The sequence below is a fragment of the Physella acuta genome, unplaced genomic scaffold (assembly GCF_028476545.2).
Source record: "Physella acuta isolate Inbredline_101_S28 unplaced genomic scaffold, ASM2847654v3 ptg000936l, whole genome shotgun sequence".
Lineage (NCBI taxonomy): Eukaryota > Metazoa > Mollusca > Gastropoda > Physidae > Physella > Physella acuta.
The window spans coordinates 193570-200021 of record NW_026732453.1 but is presented as its reverse complement, the minus strand read 5'-3'; positions in this window follow the sequence as shown (position 1 = coordinate 200021).

Below are 6452 nucleotides of genomic sequence, written 5' to 3'. Positions count from 1 at the left end.
AAAACATCGATAATTTTTCCAAAATCTTGTCAGCACTCTGTCAACATAGAGTATTTTGATTAATTCATATTACAATTTATTAAAACCGTTTTCTAAAACGCGAAATAACGGCTAAAACTTGTTTTTCTAACATTGCTTTTTTATAATGCAAAAAGGGACGTCACACCATCTGAAACCCCACCCCCTCCCCCTCATCACACATCGTCACAAAATTGCTGACCCCCCTCTCCCTTACGAGTGTGACGTCATTTATGGACGACCCCACATCAATTTTTTTTAAAGTCAGAAATTTACTCATACAAAAAAGGGAAGGATGGTAGATTTACTATGAATTTAAATAACATACAACTCTATAGTAAAAATTTTTTTTCAGTTTTAGCAAAACTGTCAAATTAAAAAACACAGAGTTTGTACATTTATTGCATAAATACAAAAATATAAAACAGAATGATTAACAGTGTATCAGTTTCACCATGAGACAAATGCCTTTTTTAAAAAAAAATACATACAAATAAACAAGTCGTGTTTTTTTAAATATTCATTTTTATTCATTTGCTAAAACAAAAATACAATACAAAAAATAAATCGTGTTTTCCTAATGTTTTGGTGTGTTTCGGTTGTTATAATAAAATACGCTCAACTGGAGGTAAACAAGCAACGGAGAATAAAATACGCTGAAATGGAGTTTTACCTAGATTTGGTATAGATGTACCCTAGATTTAAGACTTAAGTAGATCTCTATTCTCTAGTCATTTAGAGATTTTTAGATCTAGACTCTAGCTAGACTATTCTAGACTAGTTATGCCTACTGGATCTAAATCTAGTTAGACTAAGTTAGATCTAGATCTAGTAGTACTATTAGTAGATCACGATCTACTCAAGTAGTAAGTTCTAAGTCTAAACTCTAAGCCCTAAACTACTAAGTAGTACTAAGACAAGCAGATCTATTAGATCTAGAATCTACTAACTAGCTACTCACTAGACTAGAACTAGACCTAGGCATTTTGATACAAATTTTGGGAGAATTTTTATACTTTGTACCGATGTCCGATAATGGAATCTTCTTTAAAAAAGGGGTTTTATTTATTTAGGTTACTTGTAGTTAACTAAATACACACTAATGGCTAATGTCAATGCTAACCCTGTCCCTAACCCCAACCCTGGTCCTACCATACGCCTAACCCTAATAATATCTAACCATAAAATTAGTTGAGATTACAATACTACTAAACACCCTTTTTTAAAAGAAGATTCCATTAACATTATCGGACACCGGTATCTATAATCATCTAAAATTTCATAATGAGTAGGCCCTATTTAATAAAATTTATTATCTGGTTCAAAGGAACATGTCTTCACTTAAATATAGCAGCAAAAATTATTACTTTAGCCCAAATAGTTTTTTCTGTGAATTTTTTTATGTGTCTATATGACTGTGTTAAAAATAATAAAAGTGATTGCATTGACACCATTCACACCATCGCCATGAAACTTTGGGAAGATGTTGAAAATACTCCTGAGGAGGCTTCTGCACAAAAAAAAAACATTTTTATATTCGCAGGGATGGCGCCCCGGCATGGCGCGATTTGTTTTTTTCTTTATAACGGTATATAAAAATAAAAGTCGATTTTGGTTTGACACTTTTCGTCCGATAGGCATGTAACTTAAGGGAGTTCATTTTAACACTCTAGGGAAGGGTTCTGTAAAAAAATCATTTTTAATTTCGCAAGGACGATTTTTCTCTATGGGTGTTATATAAAAATAACAAAAGTGAATTGCAGTTACACGATCGCTGTGAAACCTTGGGAATATGTTAGGAATATTCCTTGGAAGGTTTCTGTGGAAAAAACATTTTTAATTTTGCCCGGCAGGGCGCGATTGTTTTCTCTCTATATACGGTATATAAAAATAAAAGACGATTGCGGTTCGACACAGTTTATCTGGGTGCCATAAAACTTTAGGGAGTTGATGAATATTCCCGAGAAGGTTTCTGGGGTGGGAGAGCGGTGTGGTGGTGGGAGAGGGAATTTAATTTTGCATGTGCGGCCTCCAGTAGATTGCGATTTGGCGCCCTGGTCTTTCCCGTGAACGCTATGGCGACTACGTTCGGCCTAAATAGTGTGATAGGATGGGGCGTTACAAACACTCACTAAATTGAATTAGGCGAGTCTGCCGGCTCCCTGGTAGGGTGTGATTTGGCTGCAAACAGTTTCGGCCCCCTAAGGCTCACATGGGCCGCTGAGTGCCATGTAATATGTTTTATTTTAATAATCTAACCAAGGTTAGATTATTAACTGTGATGTTTCTTTTTGTCCGCAAAAAAATCCAAACAGTTTCGTCACTTTGAGAATGATGCAATTAGCATCTATTTTTGACAATCCAATCTGAAGTTGAGATCGAGCATCTAATAATAGACCATTACTAACGCTAACATATTGCATCAGTCACACTGATGTTTAAAACACGTCAAATAATTTTTTACGTGTTAAAGAAAGAATCCTGTTCATTTGTGTCACTTTAGCGAATGACAAAATCTGCATCATTGTTAACAGGATGATATTTGGCACTTTTGGTTATCCTATGAACACGATGGCGCCTGTTAGTTTTAAGGAGCCAGGGGCTGTATGCGGTAGTGTAATCAGTGGGGGGTGCTCCTGAGAGCACCTCTCTATGTCCCTGATACATGGGCGGTCACCGAAGTGTGTTCTAGGTCTTTATTTTGGTGAGTAATAAATGTACACTCAAGGTTTTCCTGCGGTAGTGTAGGTAAACCGTGTCCTGATATTTATGATCCAAGCGCAGGCATTGTTTACATTTAAATAACTCACTTTAAGAAAACAAGGTCACGCATCTAAGAATATAGGATTGGTAATGCATGGATTAAACGCTTTTATATATTTAGTCGGACTTTCGTCTATTCCCGCGGCAACGCGCGGGGGACGGGTACGCTAATATATAAAAAAGCAAAAACTATTTGGTTTTCACGTGTAATGGTGACATAAACAATGGCATCCTGCTATTCAATTGGCCGCCATAAATTTTATTGTACACATTGTAAGCTAAAATAGAAAAACTAGGTCAGGGGTTTAAATTTGCATTGTTATTTAAAAACTTGATCTGCAAAGTTTTGTAAACAAATAGTTATCGATCACTAAGTTACTGTAAAGCCAATCAATATTTGTCTTACGAAAGTGAAACATCCGGTTATAACTTAGGCTTGATGAAAATAAATAGAAATGTAGCCTTAAACTCAACAAATTATTTTCAAGTTCTCTGGATTTGCAACTTTTATAGCATTTATTCTAAAAATATAAAATTTCTAAATTAATTTTAGGCTAAAGTTTTTTTTTTTTTTTTTTACGGTCTAAATCTAAAAAAGCACATTTTTATTCCATGTCAACAACATTATGGAAGGAATCTCGTCAACTCCCTGGTGTCCATTAGCATGTTAGTCTTGATCTTATTGTGTTTTTCTCCCTATATGTTATTTAAGGCATAATTTAAACCTACACTTCAGTTGCAACTTCAGGGTCCATAGGCCTTCTAACTATTAGATATAGATCTAAGTCTTAGAATCTTAAATTTAGAGTTATAAGTTAGTAGTTATTAGACTTATTGGAAATTAGATTATGAAGCTAGATATAGTCTATTTGAGTTGTACCATACCAGAAGGTGTGACACCTGCCTTACCTATCTGCTAAATAAACATATTTAAATATATTGGTTATTTAAACATACTGGTCATCAGTTGCCACTAAACTCATTTACTTTAAGTTTATTGGAATAATTATAGTTAGAGATTCAGGGGAAACCACTCTAATTTACAGATGGCCAATGTTTATATAGCAAATCTTGGTTGCAAACACTGCTGTTTAAAGTTAATTTCTGTCCTATATTGATATATTTAGCTATTGTTTTTTTTTTGTTTATTTTTCAGCTATCTATTATATTTGACACAAATATATCAGAATATACTTGTATTAAAGCCTTAACAATGAGGCAACTTCTTCGCACATTACTAGCATCAGCCGATTTTACGCACCTAAGACGATAGATTACCTAAAATTGTACCCTAAAAATTGTTACAAATAATAATGATCAATTGAAATTAATGATCATGTCTTTTTCTTGTCATTCTCAGTTCGTTGCTTTGTTAATGAATATTTTCATTACACCTCCTCCTCTCTCTCCCCCCCCCCCCCCCCCCCCCACCATTTAGTGGACCTCTCAAAACTATCCACATATTAACTATTTCAATAACATGTATTGTATACCTAGTTACTGATATATGTCTTAAATATGTTTGTAAATGTTTTATATTAAGTCTAAATTTCCATCGTACTTGAATCCGGGCAATTAATATCCAAGTTTCTAGTGCTTCTGCTTCACTGACAGCTGATCTTTTCCACGTTTGTTTTGGCCTATCTACTTTCCTCTTTCCTTGGGAATTCCAATCTAGTACCTGTCTAGTGATGTTGCTAGTTGGTTTTCACAGGGTGTGTCCAATCCATCCCCATTTGTGCTTTTGTATTTCTTTGCCAATTGCATCATGTTAAGTATGTGGAGGCATCTGTTAATGAAAGTCATAAGTTTGCATTACTCGTCACGTCTCAGAACCATAGAGAACAGATTTCACATTGCTGTAATAAAGTCCTATTTGGAAAGATTAGACAGTGCTGTCGATGTCCATGTGGTGCGGAAGATGTTGAATGTGTACTTGACCTTGTTAATACAGCTTTTGATGTCCTCATTTGTTCCCCCATCCTTGTTTACTACACTTCCAAGATACGTGAAGAGATCCACCTCAGAAATAGTCATCTCTTGCATCCTGAGTGGGAGTTCCTGTTTATTGTTAATTCCCGTCATCACTGTTTCCAGTTGATCTTTAAACCTGTCCTGAGTGTTTCTTCACTGAGTTTGCATAGCTTGGACTGGGCATACTGTTGTTGATGTGAGAGGAGGCTGATGTCATGTGCAAAATCTAGGTCCACCAGCTATTAAATTTGTTATTTATTACAACTGTAGAAACTTCTTTTATGCAAGATGTTAGCTATGTTAAATTATTAATTAGTACAATAGTGGCAAAAGACAGCTTTAATAGCAATAAAACAATTAGTCTGGACTTTTTTTTAAATCTTTTTTTTTCTTTGCTGGACCTAGTAAACCATTAACATGAGCTTAACATAAATGCTGCTATACAATACAGATTTTTACTTTCTCGTATATACGAAGTATAAAGAAAGTATTGTAAGTGTAATCGTGCACAAAAATAACATGAAATTTTGACAGTTTTCGCCGTTTTACTCCTCAGTCCTTCATCACATCCGGAGTTTAGAGGACTTATTTTAATCGGGCAAAAATTATCAATCCAGATTTATCAAAATTAAGAGGTTTTATGCGTAATCCAGTCTGAAAAACTGGGCTTTGCAATTCTGTCAGTTTCCTGTGTGTCTGTCTGTTAAATTTTGAGTAATTTCCGTTGACCGGAAGTAGTAATTTACGCTGCTTCCGATTTCTCAAAAAACTAATGTAAATTTTTAAAGTACTAATATTATTGCGCACTATTATGCACTTTTTATTTGGCGTTCACTTGGTGTGCACTTCTTTTGTCTACAACATTTTATACTATTTTTAAAACTTTAAGTATTTAAAATTGATTAAAAATCATGTCTATAGCCCGAGTTCCCATCCCCTGTTGTTTTATATAAGAATATTCGAGAAAGTTTAGGGGAGATCACTCCCAGTTTATTTAATTTTAATTGCCCTGAAATGTATAAAAAAAACTCCTGGAAATCGTTTTAATTTTGGTGCATGAGCTTGCATCTTTTTTTATCTTGTATAGTCAAAGTAAAAATCTGCTTTCTGATAAAATAGTATACTAGCAAATTGGAACAAAGGTCCAATTAATTTTTGATAAATTTATATTTTAATCTTTAGAATGGTTTCCCATTTTTAAAAATATTTTATAGAGCTCTTATAAGATCTCATATTTTACATTTAAAAAATTTCTGCTCCTAAGAAAGCTAGAAATATAAATTTGGTATCAGTGGAAACTTTTTCTTTCTTCTGCTACTACCTTATCCACAGTCTAGTTTTAACTTTTTAGGTTTTATTAGAAATGTATTTATAATTACCAGTAAGCTGCTAGTATTTTGTAGCTCTCTTTATTAACACCTACCTAAGACAAGCAGTCCTTGTCTCATCTTCGGTTCTCCTCCAGTATTTCCTTGGCCAATCCCTGTCAGAACCCGACATTTTAGCTTGTCTTTTACTGCAGCTGATGTGTACATGTGTATATTGAATTGATACATGTTCTATTACTTCCCTTTTGATAAAGAAATGTACTTTTCCTTTACTTTACTGGTCTTTATGATGAAACTATTCAAACCATCATAGTTTTGCAACATGCTCCCATTAAGTGCTCAGCCTTGTTTTAATTTATGTCTTATCTC